The 18,009-nt window shown below is 53.4% G+C and overlaps 1 protein-coding gene and 1 pseudogene across 8 annotated transcripts in view; one reads left to right on the top strand and one right to left on the bottom strand.

The window, feature by feature from the left end:
• TBL1X (transducin beta like 1X-linked) overlaps positions 1–18,009 on the bottom strand; it is a 244,520-nt gene that overhangs the window by 157,881 nt on the left and 68,630 nt on the right. For all 8 annotated transcript variants that reach the window (XR_002340726.1, XR_002340725.1, XR_002340728.1 and 5 more), the window contains exon 2: positions 1,024–1,097. The gene's annotated coding sequence lies outside the window, so the exon portion shown is untranslated. The remainder of the gene's footprint in view (positions 1–1,023; positions 1,098–18,009) is intronic.
• On the top strand, positions 14,300–15,461 carry LOC100738824 (annotated as a pseudogene).

Below are 18,009 nucleotides of genomic sequence, written 5' to 3'. Positions count from 1 at the left end.
CCCCTGCACCGCCAAAGCCAGCCCAGGCCTCCCTGTAAAGAGGAGGCGGCTTCCTCCTTTCTCAGCTTCTGCCACTCAGGCTTCCTCACATTCGGCACCGTCCATGGGACTCCCTTCCACACCAAGGCTCTGGCGCACCTGTCATGCTTACCCCCCCCAATACCTCCCCCCATCTTCGTGCGGGAACAGCGAACGGGCATCCGAGGGACGCGTGATTTTCACAAGGGACTCTGAAGAGGATGGTCCTGACCCGGGTGAGACCCGGGCCTCGCTGTAAACAGGCTGAAATACAACAGCCAAGATGGGGGCTCCAGGTGGCCCTGCTCTAGGTGAGTCTGGGTTCTCTCCTGCGCACAGCCCCTGGGGGGCTCAGAAAATAGGGAGAGCCCTCCCTGGGGCCTGGAACACAGGCCCAACAAGGTTCTCATGGAAAATTCTGACTGCTCCCCAGGCAGGGACATAGCTGCTGCCATTTCCCAAACACATTCCCAGAGGCACATACAAGACGCACGGAGCCTGGAACAGACCAGAGTCAAAAGCCTCTGCTGCTTATGCATCAGCCAGCGGAGGAAAAGCACCTGCCATGTACATGGTAAGAACAGCAGAAACAGTGCTTCTCAGGAAAGCTTACTCACTTCCTTTTCTTTGTTTTTGGCCACACCCTCTGCATGCAGACGTTCCCAGGCCGAGAACTGAACCCTTGTCACAGCACTGACCCAAACTGCTGCAATGACAATGCCAGGTCCTTCACCTGCTGAGCCACAGAAGAACTCCACACACACCCGAATGACCACGGCTACTGCCCCTTCCGAAAATTTCTCATCTCCAGACGCTAAATAGGAAAGGAGTTGGTTATGAAACTTCTGGTTAGCAAATAACTCCTTTACAAGAAGCCTCGAGAAGGCACTGGTTCCAGTTCTTAGAGCCAATACAGTAACAGGGCATGTTTAAGGCCAGAAACTACAGAGAGGCTGACAGGAGGCTCATTACGTTAGAAGAAATGCATTTTACAATTTCACTTACTCAGAGCCAAATGCAGGCAAATCCCTCCCTCCTTCGAGCGCTCCTCTTGAGGCCTGTTTTCTGTCTTCAGTTACCTGTCAATGCAAAAAAGACCCAAAGTGAGGCCAAAAAAAGGTCAGCGAAAACATCTCCCATACAACCTGCAGGGTTCCAGAAGCACGGAGACGTCTACGAAGCTGAGATAAGGATGGCCTCGGAGGGCGGAAAACCACGGTCGGTGAATTTCGGGCTCCCGTCTCTGGGCAACGCGCCCAATGAGATGGCCCCGCACATCTGTTCAGAACTCTCACGACCTCTGAACCCGGTACGGTGACATCACAGGGAATTCAGTCCCTGAAGCAGCTACGCGGGGCTCACCTGACTAGCGTCCACCACCCCGAAACGCGGGTAGTACACACACAGCGCTTTCCAGACTCAGCACAACTCAGCCCGTTTTACTGAGATAAACACGTCCGGCCCTGGGGAACGTGGACACGCTGCCCAGTGCTGCTCTGGCGTCGGGGACACTCGAGGTCTGCGGTCCCCTGCCACTCACCCACCCAGTGAGGAGGGGCACGCAGTAAGGGAAGCGACAAGAAGCGAGGAAGGAAACGCACAGCGAGACCTCTGAAGGGAAGCGATGCCTTCACACCCGGCAGTGGCAGAGACGGGACCCCCGGACAAGGAGCTGAGTCAGCGCCGGGGGCTGGAGCTCCACGAGGAGGGAGCACCTGACCGGACGACGGCCGGCCGCAGCAGCAAGGGACAGCGGGTCCCAGAGCACAGACGACCTGCAGCCCTCGGGAAGGAGTCTGACCCCTTCTTGTTCTTTCTTCACCCAGCGCCAGACTGAATGAGGAAAGACAAGCGGACCATCCTTCTTTAAAACCCCTGCGGGGCTCCTAGGGTGCTTCCAACAAAATCCGAAGAAGCTCTCGGCCAGCAGAGGCACCCAGGGGGCTTGCCCGGTGCCAGGGGAAGACGGGAGAGGAGACGGAGACCACATGGGCTCAGGGGCGTTCGAGGGTCAGACAGAGGAAGCAAGGACGACCCCGAGGTTCAGGGCTTGAGCAACAAGCGGAAGGCGGAGCCCCTGCCCGAAACGCGGGAAGGCGGAGGGGAGGAGAAATCAGAGTGTTACTTGGCAACGCCGCTGGCTCTCCAAGCGGACTGCTGACCACGTACTGAAACACCCAGGTGTGAGCAAGTGGGAGACGTCACAGTCGGTGCCAAGTCCGGGCCATCTGTGACCGCTGAGGCTCTGGGCCCGGATGGCAGGGTCTGCACGCGGTGGGATTCCTCACCCTTGGCACTGGGGCACCTGATCAGATCACCCTCTGCCCTGGGGAGGCCGGGTGCGCCGCAGCACGCGGAACAGCATCCCGACTCGTCCCACGAGATGCCGGTACCAACCCCCATCCTGCCGAGCGGTGACACCCAAAACTGACCCACAGTGCCCAGTGTCACCTGGAAGGCACACTCACCCTTTAGGAACCACTGGTCTCAAGATTATCATGCAACGTGAAGTCAGAGACAATATTACATGCCATCACTGATACGTGCAAGCTAAAAAAAGATACAAACGAACTTATTTACAAAACAGAAACAGACTCACAAACATAGAAAACAAACTTGTAGTTACCAAAGGGCAAAGAAGGTAGAGCAGGGGTAAATCAGCCGTTTAGGATTAGCAGATACCCACAACTGCACATAAAACAGACAAACATCAAGGACCTACTGTACAGCCTATGGGAATCATATTCAGTATCTTGTAATAACCTGTAATAAAAAAACAGGAGTTCTCCTTGTGGCTCAGCGCAAAGGAACCCAACGAGTATCCATGAGGTTGCGGGTTCCATCCCTTGCCTCGCTCAGTGGGTTAAGGATCTGGCAGGGCCACCATCTGTGGTGTGGGTCATACATGGGGCTTAGATGTGGTGTTGCTGAGGCTGTGGCGTAGGCTGGCAGCTGCAGCTTTGATTAGATGCCTAGCTTGGGAACTTCTATATGCTGCAGGTGTGGCCCTGAAAAGCAAAAAAAAAACCCAAGAAAAATATGAAAAAGAACAGATTTTATATATCATATAAATATATATCATAAAATAAACAAATAAAAGACTATAAGCTGACCCTCTAACCCTGAGAAGAAGGATGTGGTCAGTGGGGCAGAGAAGGGGAGAGCAGCAAGGTGGGAGGAAACCCAGAACGCTGTGCTGTCCCTGGCATCTAGTGACAGCTGTCTCTCAAGCATCCGGGGAAGAGTAGCACACACCTGCTGCTGAAAGAGAGGACAAGGAGGACATCCTGACAGGATGGCAAGGAGTCATGTGCCCCAGCCTCTCTGCACCTGCCGGGCTCCTGCAAGGAATCTGGGCAGATCACAGAGGAGGTGGCACTCTCGCCGGCGCACCAAGTCTGGTGAAGCAGAGAAAGGGGCTCCCGATTGAGTGGTGCTGGAGGCCACGCACGGGGATGCGCTCATGGTGCGTGGGCAAGAGGATGCTGACAGCAGCCTGCGGGAAGGCTGGTCGGTGGAGAGAAGGGGGCTGCCCCATCCAGCGGGGGAAGAAGAGGTCACCCCACCAGTATGGCTCCGCTTTTTGGGCGACACGTGTAAAAACAGGTGGTGGTGCCTGCCAGTTTGGGGATCACCCCAATGACAAGAGCTGGGGTTCCTCTCTTTCTGACCTGCTTCACCCACACCTCCTACCCCCTCGTAGGCACAGTCTGGACCATCAGGACTGGGGCTAAGCAGCACCTCAGGAGAAGATAACAGACACCGCACGTCCTGCCTCTCTCTGTTTTCATCTCCTCTAAGCTTACGAGGAAGGGCCCACACTCCCGGCAGAGCACGCCCAGAACGCTGAACTCGCGGAACTCCGTGTAGCTGCTGACACAGGCAGGCCTCACCCACGGCGCTGTTCCATCTTCTTTCCACAACCTCCTGTGCACATGCATTTTATAAAGACATATATATATATATATATATATGTCTTTTGCCATTTCTTGGGCATCTCCCGTGGCACATGGAGGTTCCCAGGCTAGGGGTTGAATCGGAGCTGTAGCCGCCGGGCTAACGCCACAGTCACAGCAACGCAGGATCCGAGCCGCGTTTGCGACCCACACCACAGCTCACGGCTACGCTGGATCCTTAACCCACTGAGCAAAGGCAGGGATCAAACCCGCAACCCCATGGTTCCTAGTCGGATTCGTTAACCACTGAGCCATGACGGGAACTCCTATATTTTTTTTTAATGGAAAAAGTTTTTAAAAAAGAAGAAGCGCAGAGAGTTACAGGCCTCACTTTGCTCCTAATTAATTATAAGAAACTCTCACTGGACCAGAGATTCCTCAGCTGTGAAATGAGGGTCTTAAATTATTTATGAGGTTTCATCCACATCAGAAAAAAAAAAAAAAAAATCTAAGGAACCATTTTCCTGTTGACTTCCTCTGTACATTCTAAGAAAAAACACCTTGCAAGGAAATGAACCCAGAACCTGCCAAAGGACTACAGAGGGTGGGGGAGTGGGGGCAGAGGAGGACGGCATCTCTCTGTCAGGCAGCCAGCTGAGCACAGAAATTCATCCAAGGGGGGCCTTTGTCCCCTGAGGCGGCCACAAATACGAACACTCCCACTGTGGAGAAATGCAAGGGGTACCATCGTGAAAATAATGTGAGAGATCTCGCCTATGTTTTCCGAAGCCACTGAGCTTTCCAGAAGAGCTGAGTGTCCTCCCGAGTCCTCTTCTCTTTTTTTTAGGGAGCCCGGAGCCAGGGGCTAAGCCTGGCAACACAGGGGGGGGCGTCACGGCGCCCCGAGATTTCCCAGCCGCTTCCCTTGATCGGGACCGGGTTCAGGTTCCGGGTGATGCAGCTGCTGCTTCCAACACCGACCAGCATTTCGACGCAGCGAGACGACGCGGGCCCTCATCAGACCTGAAGTCAGCGCTTCTCAGATGAGGCTGCTGTTGGCCCCCACCCCCCACCCCCAGGGGACACTGGGCAACGTCTGGAAACATGTTTAAGTTATAAGGACTTGGGGAAGAATGTCACTGGCATCCACTGAGGCCAGGGAGGCGGCTCAACCTCCCGCATCCCACGGCACGGCCCCCTTCACAAAGAAGGACCCGGCTCAACCGTCAATAGGGCCAAGGTGGAGAAAAACCCCAATGGAAAGCAGCCCGAAAGTTCCATGATTTTACAGAAGGTATATACTACTTGCTCTTTTCCAAACCATATTTATTCAGAGTAATACACATACACGGGTGAGTCAAAGACTCCTCCTCCTCATTGCAATCTTCCTGGCACCATCGACCCCCTGTTCTACTTCCCAAAGCAACCACTTTCACATCTTAGAATTGGGGTTTGTGTCACTGGTGGTGTTGCCTGGATTTCCATGATTCCTCATAAACTGCTTATCATACATGCTTTTTTTTTTTTTTGTCTTTTTTCCATTTCTGGGGCCACTCCCGCGGCATCTGGAGGTTCCCAGGCTAGGGGTTGAATCGGAACTGTAGCCACCGGCCTGTACAACAGCCACAGCAACACAGGATCTGAGCCACGTCTGCGACCTACACCACGGCTCACGGCAATGCTGGATCCTTAACCCACTGAGTAAGGCCAGGGATCGAACCCGCAACCTCATGGTTCCTACTAGGATTCGTTAACCACTGAGCCACGACGGGAGCTCCTGCTTATCAGACATCCTATTTGCACCAGATATTACTTGATTTTCTCACATATGGATGAGGATTTGGGGTCTTTTCAGGTCCCATCACCAATCCTGCACCTACCCTCCCACATTTTCCAAACAGTATACAATTTTTGGGGTTAAATCTCAACTCCACACCTACTACTCCGACAACAGAATGGCACCACTGCGCAAGCAGCAGCAGTATAAGTCCCTTTTTCTGAAACTCTTAAACTTTCCTGGAATTACTAGTTGCCTCCGTGTTTGTTTTCTTCGATAATTCTTCCATCACAGCACACCCATGGCATGTGGAAGTTCCCAGGCTGGGGGTCGAAGTGGATCTGTAGCTGCTGGTCTACACCAAAGCCACAGCAATCCCGGATCCAAGCTATGTGTGCCATCTACACCACAGCTCACGGCAACATCAGATTCCCGACCCACTGAGTGAGCTTAGGGATCAAACCCGCATCCTTATGGATACTGGTTGGGTTTGTTTCTGCTGAGCCACAGTGGGAACTCCACTCCACGGTCTTTCAAACCAATGTTTCGCTCAGACAGTTTGTCAGCTCTGTGTCAGTCCCACCCCTCCTCCTGCCCCCCAATTATGTACACACCAGACCTGCTTCTGGTCTCTGCTGCGTGTGTGCCTGTCAGAGTCAGGTCTGCTCAGAACAGATGCCCTGAGACCACATCAGAGTCTTTTTTTTTTTTTTTTTTTTTTTTTTTTGCTTTTTAGGGCTGCACTTGCGGCATATGGAGGGTCCTAGGCTAGGGTTCCAATCAGAGCTGCAGCTGCCGGCCACAGCCACAGCCACAACCACAGGGGATCTGGGCCCCATCTGCGACCTACACCGCAGCTCACGGCCATGCTGGATCCTTAATCCACGGAGCAAGGCCAGCGATCAAACCCGCATTCTCATGGATACTAGTCGGATTCATTTCCACTACGCCACAACGGGGCCTCCCACAAGAGAATCTTGAGAACTTCTGCCTCTTTCTGTTTCCGAGATCCCCAATCTCCCCTTTTCTTGGTTTACCCTCGTTTTGATGGGACACATCCTCTGGTAGCTTCCTGCGAAGGAATGCAGGAGAGCTAAGTTCTGCTGGCATCCTGAGCACGTACCAGCACCTATGTGCCACTAGCAATTGACAACGAGCGCGCGCATGACTTCAAAATTCTGAGCGAAAATAAATTTTCATAGAATTCTAAGCTCAGTCTGTTTTCTGGCTTAAGAAATATGATGTCATTCGGATTCCAGATCCTTCAAAGGAGTCTGTTAAATGCACAAAGTGCTGAGATACTGCCTTTATCCCTGATTTTCTAAAATGACATGATGATGAGCCTTCTCCATGCAGTAAGTTTTTTGGAAGTGCTTAATTTTTATTCACGGTTCTCGTCACTTGGTTTGAAATTATTCTCCAGATCTGAGAGGTTTTTTTTTTCCCCCTCTCTTCCCTGGAACACCTCTGAGGCAAACATCTGAATGTTATTCATCATCTCTCGTCGGGCTGATAAAACTTCCTGCCCAGGAGTTCCCATTATGGCTCAGTGGTCAACGAACACGACTAATATCCATGAGAAGGAGGGTTCAATCCCTGGCCTCGCTCAGTGGGTTAAGGATCCGGCGTTGCTGTGAGCTGTGGTGTAGGTTGCAGATGCAGCTCAGCTGTGGCATGGCTGTGGCTGTGGCTGTGGCGTAGGTCAGCAGCTACAGCTCTGATTCGACCCCTCGCCTGGGAACCTCCATATGCCCAGGTGTGGTCATCACAAAAGACAAAAAACCAAACCAAACCTTTCTGCTCTGTATCTTCATTGTCCACTAAAGCATCATTTAGCCACACGTGATCACTGAGCGCGTGAAACGTGGCTGCTACAACTGAGGAGCTGACTTTTAAATTGTACTGAATTTGACTTAGGTTGAATAGTCACCCGGGGCCAGTGGCCTCCCTCTGAGACAGCCCACATCTGAAGACTATCTTGACAAAGGGGAAAAAAAAGGCAAAAACCAAAAAGGAAGACCAGCGACTTCCGCCGTGACCCAAGATGACATCAAACCCAAGTTCAGACCAGGACATTGAGGGCAATTTCTCACTCCTCGTGGAGGCTCTTTCCACATGAGGGCCTAGGACTGACTGCCTCCCGGCCTCCTCTCCGGTAAGAAGGCGAGGACCTGCCAGGATGGGACCACACACGCACAAGCATCCCTTTGCACCACGCACGGAAGTTATCCCACCCGGGGGGCAAACGGGGCAGCCGCGGCCCCTCCTTCCTCTGAGGGAGCGAGGAAGACACTTCACGTCACAGCAACGGGAGCGGCCCTTGCGATGTCCCAGCGTCAAGGAGAATCGAGGCAGGAGCAATACGAAGACACGAGGGACTGGCAGCGCTAAGATGCTGATGGCGACTTTGTTGAAGGCCACCCCAGGACGACGGCCAGGGGGCCTCAGCCTGGCACACGTGGGGGCACAACACGGTTCGCCACACGCCTCGGCAAGAAACGCCGCCTCTGCGCCCAGCGGCGCTCCCGGGCCCTCGCTGAGCAGTCAGTCCTGCCCGCGTTTCCTCCTTCAGCGAATGTCACCGACACCACAAATGGGCAGCCAGACACTGTCGCCACAACGCCAAGACAGAAAACAGAACCAAACCAAAGCGCTCAAGTCCTATGCTCGCGGCACAGAGGCAAGCAGCCTGCGGCTCCCTCAGAATCCCGGGGAAGCGCCTGGGAAGGCTCCGGACACGGCGAGGCAGCCGCCGAGCCGCAGGGGTGCCCCGCAAACGAACAGCAGGGTCCCGACCCAGAGAACCGCCCGATTCTTTCTGCAACTGCGAAGAAGACGAAGCACACTAGAGGTCCGGGGAAATGACTACGCAGGAAACAGCACTCCTCTCTGATTTAAGGATCAACGCGGACACAGAGTTTCTTCGGCGACTCTTCGGGTAAGTCATTTAATATCCATTTGTTCCCGCAAAATGACACTTTGTTACGCCGGTAGGTTTTACAAGGTCACTGTAAAAGCATGAGTTACTCAAATAAGGAGAAAAAGAGACACGAATCGAGACATTTATATAAACCTGTTTTTTTCTTAAATGTATTATGGTGCTGACACCAAGGTCGGATGGTTACATATGCTGACTGTGTAGACACAGGCATCACGGACCCATCATCCCACGCCAGCAGTCAACCGCCTACGTCACATGTGACAATGAAAAGCGCTACCTCACCCCGCGACACGCCAACGACATTCCGTGAACAGAGACCAAGATAAATAGATGTTTTTAAAAAGAAGAAGGACCACGATAGGATTTGTCACATGAAAATCTTGCATGAGAACAAGGTAATGAAACATGACCCAGCTGGGCTGATAATTACATAATCCATCCCAAGCTCGTGGCAGAAAAGAACCAACCCCCAGCAAATTCTAATAAGCTACCAGCGCACTGTATGTTTCTAAGTATTAAACAGTATTTAGGGGCAGGAAATTTTATTTAGTGGGAGACCAAGCATCAAAACATGATCTTTCTCATTTGGGAAACTGTCCATCAACAGCCCGCTGACTTTCCCCCCCACCCCCCCAGATACGACACCAAACCGCAAAGGCAATATTCATGCGACACATCAGCTTCCAGTTCATAGATGACCCAGGGCACGCATCTCGAAGTGGAAAAGAATCCTCATTCATCCCTTCCTTATCTCCCTAAGCAACGGATCCACCTTCTGCAATAAGCATGAAGCGTATTTTTAAGGGGGACTGTCAAACGCCTAATTCACTCGCCGAAATTATCACCAAAGTTTCTTTCTGAACAGCCTATGGTCCTGGTGTTCCTGTTTTATTAGCTTCTGGGATGTGCAAAGACATCCTACTCCCCTCTCATCTGGAAAGGTCCATTGTACCGTCTTCAATCTCATTTAACAATACAGCAAGCCCATCCCTTTGGGAAAGCAATTGCAATCAACTCTGTGGTTACATAAATACCTCAAAATCTAGGACACCAATGGCAACAATCAGCTAATTCAGGAACAGAGTAATTTCTCTGTCTCTCTCTCTCTGTCTCGTATATACACACACACACACTCCTATTCACAAATCAAAGAGCTGCAACTGTCATCTCCATATTTTGGCCATCAGAAGAAAGAGGTCCTAAATGAAAATAAAACTTAAAAACTGAAACACCCAACACTCTTACTCAAATACACTGGGCTTTCACTATACGGAAAGAAGCTGAAGATTATCCACAAAAGGCAGGAAACCAAATTAGGCAACTTTTTGCCTCTTCTCCCTTTTGGAAATAGGAGCCCTCGAAATGACTTAAACCCAAACCTTTCCTAAAACGGGGGGGGGGGGGGAATTAAGTGTCAAATTAACAATTGGAGGGGTGGGCCACTGGGAACTCTGCTCTAGTTGGCAATGAGGATGAGCTCTGCCTCCAGGCCTCTGGACCAGTGGTCCCCAAGTAGGGGTGACTGTGTCCCCAAGAGACATCTGGCCTTGTCTGGAGACATTTTAGGTTGTCATAACTGGGGTGAAACTGAGGGTTTTTTCCCCATCGCCTGCGAGCCAGCAGTTGTGCTAACAAGTGTCTGTCCAATCCATCTTGAGAGAGGGTATGGATTCTGCTGACTCGTTCCAAGAAACAGCCTTTGGTTTTATCGATTTTTGTTTTGTTTTGTTTTGTTTTTGTTAGGTCTGCACCTGCAGCATATGGAAGTTTCCAGGCTAGGGGTCAAACTGGCGCTGCAGGTGCCAGCCTACACCACAACCACAGCAACATGGGGTCTGAGCCGTGTCTTCAACCTACATCACAGCTCACGGCAATGCCGGATCGTTAACCCACTGAGCGAGGCCAGGGATCGAACCTGTGTCCTCATGGATGCTAGTTGGGTTCCTGGCCCACTCAGCCACAACGGGAACGTCTATGGTTTTTTAATCTCTATTTTATTTATTTCCTCTCTTATATATTTATGATTTCCTACCTTCTGCCATTTATAGGTTTTGTTCATTCTTCTTTTTCTACTTCATTTGGTAGGTTAGGTTGTTTGAGATTTTTCTTGGGTTTTGAGAAGGGACTGTATCACTGTCAACTTCCCTCAAAGAACTGTTTTTGCTCCATCCCGTAGATTTTGTGTGGTTATATTTTCACTGTCATTTGTCTCAAGATGTCTTGTAATTTCCTTTTTTTATTTCCTCGTTGACTCACACTGTTTTTTTAGTAGCACGTTGTTTAGCCTCCATAGAATCGCCACAGCTGCAACCTACATCACAGCCACAGCCACCGGGATCCTGACCCCACTGAGCCATGCTAGGGATCGACCCTGCGACCTCATGGACCCTAGTCAGGTTCATTTCTGCTGAGCCACAATGGGAACTCCTCATTTCTTTTTCCAAGGTTGATTTCATGCCCTTGTGGTCAGAAAAGATGCTTGAGATAATTCCTCCGTGCTTCCATTTGTTGCGGTTTTGCACCCTCTGTGCAGCTCTCCACACCTGCCTCCGGAACACCCCAGGCCCTGGCCCTGCTGCGCCCCCCGACCCCACCACCTTTGGGCCAGGGAGAAGCACGCTCTCCTAACTGGTCTCACATCCCCCAGCCTCGTGCCTCTGAGACCCCATGCAGCACGTCTGCATCCACTGTCCGTCTCGCCCTCTCCGCAAGCCCCCCACGGCAGGCCTGCCTTGCTGCCAGAGGCGCTTCCTCCAGGCACGGCCCTCTGGATCCATCGTGACGGCGAGAACGGAGCCAGAGCCTGGCGTTAGGCTCTCCGCGTCCTGTCACTCTCGCCGGGAAGCAGCTGGCCCAGCAGCGGCGACGAGCACGGATGCCGGGGCCAGCAGGGCTGTGATGACCCACGCTTGCCAGCTGTCTGCATCCTCGGGCCAGGCCCCCCCCCGTCCCTCCAGCGCCTCACAGGGCACAGATAACTCACGCGACCCTTATAGCAACCTTGGGTGTGGACACCACGGTGCACAGCACAGAAAGGGCAGAGCCCTCGCTGGCACACAGCGAACTCGGCGAAGGACTGGGTGAAAGCGCTTTTGCCCCTGCAGTCCCTACGTTCTGGCATCAGCCTCGTCACCAAGTCCATGCGTGGCCCCAGGCAAGAACCTGTGAGCTCTCCGTCCCCTCTCCCGGACACATGGGACAGAGGACGCCCACGCTCCCCGGCTGTCGGGAGGAACAGAGAGAAGCGCACAGCGCAGCTCCTGGCCCCTCGAAGCGATGCATCCGAGGCGCGGCTACGGGCTGTTATGAACACGGGACGGCCAGGGCCCTGAGCGGATCCCCAAAAGTCATTCCGAAGCGTCCACCCCGTAAATCGAGAATCAGTGATTCCTCGTGCACTAATTCCTTATAGGTGTTCAGTGGGAGACTTGCAAGCACGTCCACGTCCGTAGGCTCGACTTCATTTCCTGCCTTTCACGTAGATGTGGGAAGCATGACCAAGGCTCTGAGGCACAGCTTCTCCACCGAGTTTGGAGGAAACGGCTCTGCCGCCCTCATGGAAAGAATGAAAGAATTTCCGTTCCATTCAGCGCATCTTTAATCCCAAGAATTCATGATTTTTTTTACTTTTTTTTTTTTTCCAGCAAAACACAATGATTTGGTAACTTGATTAATTATTATGAATCTTCTTTCACAAACCTGTTTTAAAGAACCTGAATGTTCAGGCTTGAAAGGCCTCGAAAGTTTTACTGGGGTCCGCTCCTCCGCTGCTTTTGAAAGAGTCCTCCTCGTACTAAATTTAGACACACACTTTGCCCCGATGGACTTGAACAGGAAGCAGCCAGATTAAAATAAGATGCCGCTAGAGCATCAGAATTCAACAGCCATTGTGAGCCAACCACTTCCAAGAAGCCAGCGTGCGCTCTCATTCGGTAAAACGCTCAATGATTTCCCACGCAGGAAAAGAAAAGAAGAAGCGATTTGAGGTGTGTCCCAAACACACACACACACACACACACACACACACACACACACACACACGCGCGCGCGCGCAAAATAAAATAACGAACTGGGTAAACCAGGGCAAAGAGAAGACAAAGGTAGGAAAAATGAGATCAAGCTGAAAGGTGATGACTGTACCCAAAGCTGGCATCAGCTATAACTTATACCAGTTGGACGGGAGCGACAGAAATCAGATTCTGAGTTTCCTAGACATCCATTCAAAGACCCAAATATGAGTAGATGCTTGAGTCACAGTAGCCACAAAAGGAAGAAGATACAAGTATCAAAATACAGCTTCCAGACTTGGATACACAGGGGAAACTTCTCCCAGGGGTGCCAGAGAGGACAGCGTGGCCGCCACACCGCTCTCTCCTCCGTGAATGCTCCCCACCAGATTTCCACGGGGCCACTTGTTAAAACAGCCGGCAGTGTTGGATCACAGAACCGCACCAAAGCACAGCTACGGAGAACAAATCCACAAGTGGAAGGACAATGTGGTGGCAGCGTACAGATCTCCCAACAGCCTGGCGCACCCCCAGGGTACGCCTCCGAAGGGCTCCAAGTCCCAGCTGGGCTGCGGGTCTCTTGGGGTCGCAGAAACCCAGTAGAGTGCCTGCCTGGAAACATATTTGGTGCCAGTAAGTAGACCCCTTGTACCGCATCCCTTATCATGGTTGCCTAGGAACCCAGGGCCTGGGGCCAGATCACACTCTGAGCTTTCACCATCGTATTCGAGTCCTTGCTAGGGTAAGTGAGGCCGCAATAAAACAAGGAGAACCATCTTTCAAGGGTCAAAAACTTTTGTGGACCACCTATGTGACAAAGAGAAAGCTGTACTTCATTCCTTGTTTCAGCGAAAAACAACGAATGGCAAGACTACATCCGGGCGGTAAATTCAGCGATGCCTTTGAAATGATTTCTGTGTCTGTGGATCACGGTCAGGTTTACAAGTCTCTGCAGACGAGTGGAACGCACGTCACAGGAAAGGTAGCTGGCGTGTCAATCAACAAACGTCCAGGCTTCCAGACAGGTCTCTACAAAACACCTGGCAGTAAAACTGTTCCACAAAGGGGACCTGAGAATTTCAGGAAGAAGGTCCTGAGCTAAACGACCTTCACTTCAGGACAGCAACACCTTCACCCGTTGTGACCCTTCACAGCCAGGCCCACAGCTCCGCGGCTCCCACCCAGGGCTCCTTCATGCTCAGCCCTAACCAAGAGCCCATGCATCAGGCGCCTGGGCCTATCATTTCAGCCCCAGGGCGTCCCTAACCTTACCCCTGTCCCAGTCCCGCTGCCACTCCCCTCGCGGGTGCCCTGGCCTCTGGATGAAAGCACACAATGACCCTCTGCCTGCTCTTTCCGCCTGCAGAGGGATCCATCAATCTTCCTAGCTCATCCCTTGAAAACACGTGCTGGAGGACATGGCTGCTCCAGAAGACAAACCCGAGACCCTGCAGTGCTGATGGAACTACTGCTTCCTCCGCAGCCAGAAAAGCAGGGGGCTAATCTCACGTCAAGAATAAAGTGATACGGAGTTCCCACTGTGGCTCAGCGGAAACCAATCTGCCTAGTATCCATGAGGACGCAGGTTCAATCCCTGGCCCCGCTCAGTGGGTTAAGGATCCCGAGCTGCCGTAAGCTGTGTAGTGTAGGTCACAGAGGAGGCACGGACCTGGCGTTGCTGTGGCTCTAGTGTAGGCCAGTGGCTACAGTTCCAATTTGACACCTAGCCTGGGAACCCCCATGTGCCACAGATGCGGCCCTAAAACACACACACACACAATTATTAAACTGGCGTCCCTGAAGGAGCAAGCTGCGTGCCTGAGCGACGGCCCCTCTCCAGCTAAGCACAGAGCCAAGACGGATGGTACTGGGCTTGCAGCTCGGGGTGCCCAGGCCTCGCGGAACACCAGCAACAATCCTCATGCCATCGAGGTCCCAGAGATGCCAGCCTTCCAGCCGCTTGGGGAAGGGCTCCTGAGGGGCCAGACGTCCCCAACAAACACCCAACTGGAGAAACTGGATCCTCAGCAGGTGCTGCAGCTCCGCCTCCACTACGAGGATCAGGGCGCAGAGGCCGTGGCCTCGGACCGGAACGCTTTGGTTAAGTGAAGCAGAGAGATGGATCTGTCCGCAGAAACTCACTTCAGCCTCAAACAGGGGCGCCAGAAAAGATACGCCAAATACGCGGAGCACATCCAGAGGGCCAGCGAGATGCTGGCCACCCTGCACCGCATCCAGATGGGCAACCGCCAGACAGTGCGGCTGCTGGAGTGGGTCCACAGCCTGCCGGCTGAGGCCCAACACCTGGAGCCCTTCAGCATGAAGACCCAGCGGGAGCTCAGGCTCCAGCTGCCCTGCCTCACCAGCTATGGACACCCATCAGCACTGCCAGGGTCCCGGGACCTGGAACCAGAGTCACGGGAGGTGATCAAAGGCCGCAGGAGGCGCTGACAACTCCTGAGGGCACGGGAAGCGGTGAGGCCGCCCTGGAGACCCATGAGGCCCAGCCCTGCCCTCATGGGCCACCCCTGCCCGCCACCCAGCAAAGCCAACAAACCCTGCTCAGAGGTCCTGAAGGGAGAACATTTGAACAGTTAGGAATTCTTTACAAAACTCGGCCTTGGGAATTATTTTTATTTCGTTTCGTTTATTTTATTTTTTTTTAATTGACAGTATATATTACCTAGTCTTAGCTTGCAGAGTAAAAATGTGAAGGGGAAAATATTTTAAGAAGCTCTGTGGGGTTGCTTTTTTTTGTTTGTTTCTTGCACTGGTGGCATATGGAGGTTCCCAGGCTAGGGGTCCAATCGGAGCTACAGCCGCTGGCCTACACCACAGCCACAGCAACACGGGATCTGAGCCGCGTCTGCGACCTACACCACAGCTCACAGCAACGCCGGATCCTTAACCTGCTCAGCGAGGCCAGGGATCAAACCCACAACCTCCTGGTTCCTAGTCAGATTCATTTCCACTGCACCACAACGGTGCAGGTCTGTGGTTTTTGAAATTTCTCTTCATTAAATTTCTCTCAGTAGGCTCTCTGGATTGTAAACATAAAGAACTAATTTAACACACACCCCCCCCCGAAAAAGAATAAATGATTAACATACTGTAACCAAAGCTACCCTTGGTAGCCGAATAATGCCACCCCTACCCAGGTTGTGCCGATCCTTACCCTGAGAGCCCGTGAGTGTGGTGGGTCCCACGGCACAGGGCAATGAGAAGTACAACTGGAATGCAGTTTGCTGGCCTAAGCGCACAAAAAAGAAGTCGTGCTGGGTTGCACAGGTAGCCCCAAGCTGCAGGGGAGTCCTTTAAATGGAGAGGAGGGTTTCAGGACAGCCAGGGTCACAGCAAGGGGACGTGGGAAAGACTCGCCGTGGCTGGCGTGGACAGAGGAAGAAGGAGCCAGGAGCCAAGCCGCGCAGGTGGCCTGGAGAAATGGAAAAGGCAACTTGAAACAAAAACCAACCCAAAGGCGTTCTCTCCCCTGGAGCCTCCAGAAAATAAGGTGTCCCTGCAGACAATTTTGATCCAGGCAGACCTGTGATCCACAGGCTGCGAGATCATAAATGGAGGTCGGGTTAAGCCACTGTGTTTGCAGTCGTGTGTTGCACTCACAGAAGCCCGAGGAACGGAATCCAGCCTCCTGCTTGCCGAAGACGAGCTCCCCCCGTCCGTATCCATCCCACCGCAGAAGCACACCGAGCAATCCCTCTGAGGGAGAGTCCCGGGCATCATGCAGCTTACACTGCCATCCAGCGTGGTCCCCACAGCATCGCAAATGACAAGCTGCCGAACCGAGCTGCCTGGAGGCAGGACACCTGTCACACGGGGCGGGATTGGGGGTGGGGGGCTGCTCATGCTCTGCGCTGCTCAAAGGGCCTGGCTCACTCGGGCCAGGAGGGCCTCACTCTCCTCTGCGTCTGGCTCCAGCATCCTGCGGCCCCCACGGGGCCAGGTTCCGTGTCCGACGGCTGTGCCGCCTACTGCCTGATGAGGACTCTGTTCTGAAAACCTGCACTCTCCCTCGAGAATCCAAGCGCGCCTTTCAGCAGGGGCTTCAGGCATGCAGGACCAAAAGCAAGGAGCAGAGGCGTGCCCATTGTGGCTCAGCGGCAGCAAACCCGACTAGTATCCAGGAGGATGCAGGTTCGATCTCTGGCCCTGCTCTGTGGGTTAAGGATGCTGTGTTGCCATGAGCTGTGGTGTAGGTTGCAGATCCTGCATTGCTGTGGCTGTGGTGCAGGCCTGCGGCTGCAGCTCCCTAGGCTGGGAACGTCCCTAGGCCGTGGATATGCCCCCTAAGAAGGGGAACAAACAAACAGAGAGTGAGGAGGGAGCTCAATGTGGGAACTGGGATTCTCAGGATAAACCCACCCGTACCTGAAACTAGGACCAGACTCGCCCTCTGCTTCCGAGCCCCGGGTTGCACAGGCCCGGGTCGGGGTGGGGTGTCAGCGCACGGGGTCCTTCCTCTGCTGAGAGTCAGTGGTGAACGCCCTGACTCACCCACCCGGGCAGAGCAAGCTGTGCGAGATGCTCACCACACTGCAGACACAGAGAAGACCCGCCCGGGGCCTCTCTTCAAGTCCTCGGGGCTCCACGCGATGAGCATCCTTCTGTTCCTGCTCAGCAGGCACCACTCCCGGCCTTCTAACCGCTTCGGGAAGCTCTCGGAGAGACGGCGACCCGCGCTGCTGAGGACGTGGAGAAGCCAAAACCCTCTGACGTTTGGGGCAGGAGCGGACAACAACACAGCCCCTCTGGAAAACTGTCTTACGGTTCCTCAGAAAGAGAAACCCGGAGCTACAGACGGCCCAGCAGTGCCACCCAAGGGACGTGAAACCGCGTGTCTACACAAAACCTGCACACAGGGAGTTCCCGTCGTGGCGCAGGGGAAACCAATCCGACTGGGAACCATGAGGTTGCGGGTTCGATCCCTGGCCTTGCTCCGTGGGTTAAGGATCCAGCGTTGCCGTGAGCAGTGGGGGAGGTCACAGACGCGGCTTGGATCTGGCGTGGCTGTGGCTGTGGCTGTGGTGCAGGCCGGTGGCGACAGCGCCGATTCGACCCCTAGCCTGGGAACCTCCATGTGCTGTGGGTGCGGCCTTCAAAAGAAAGACAAAACCAAACCAAATCCTGTCGACAAATGTTCACAGCAGCATCTTCCTAAAAGCCCCAACGGGGGAACAGCCCACCTGCCCAGCAACATACGGAGGACGGGCGAAGCCATACGCCCACAACATCATCATTCAGAAAGAGGGAAGTGTCGGTCGAGGCTACTCCATGGATGGGCCATGCATGAAAGCATGACACTAACCCAAAGGGGTCAGCCCGCCAAAGACACATACTGTGTGATGCCATGAA

The sequence above is a fragment of the Sus scrofa genome, chromosome X (genome assembly GCF_000003025.6).
Source record: "Sus scrofa isolate TJ Tabasco breed Duroc chromosome X, Sscrofa11.1, whole genome shotgun sequence".
In the NCBI taxonomy this organism is placed as follows: domain Eukaryota; kingdom Metazoa; phylum Chordata; class Mammalia; order Artiodactyla; family Suidae; genus Sus; species Sus scrofa.
The sequence above is the reverse complement of the archived record's forward strand: the minus strand, read 5'-3'. Positions and strand labels throughout refer to the sequence as shown.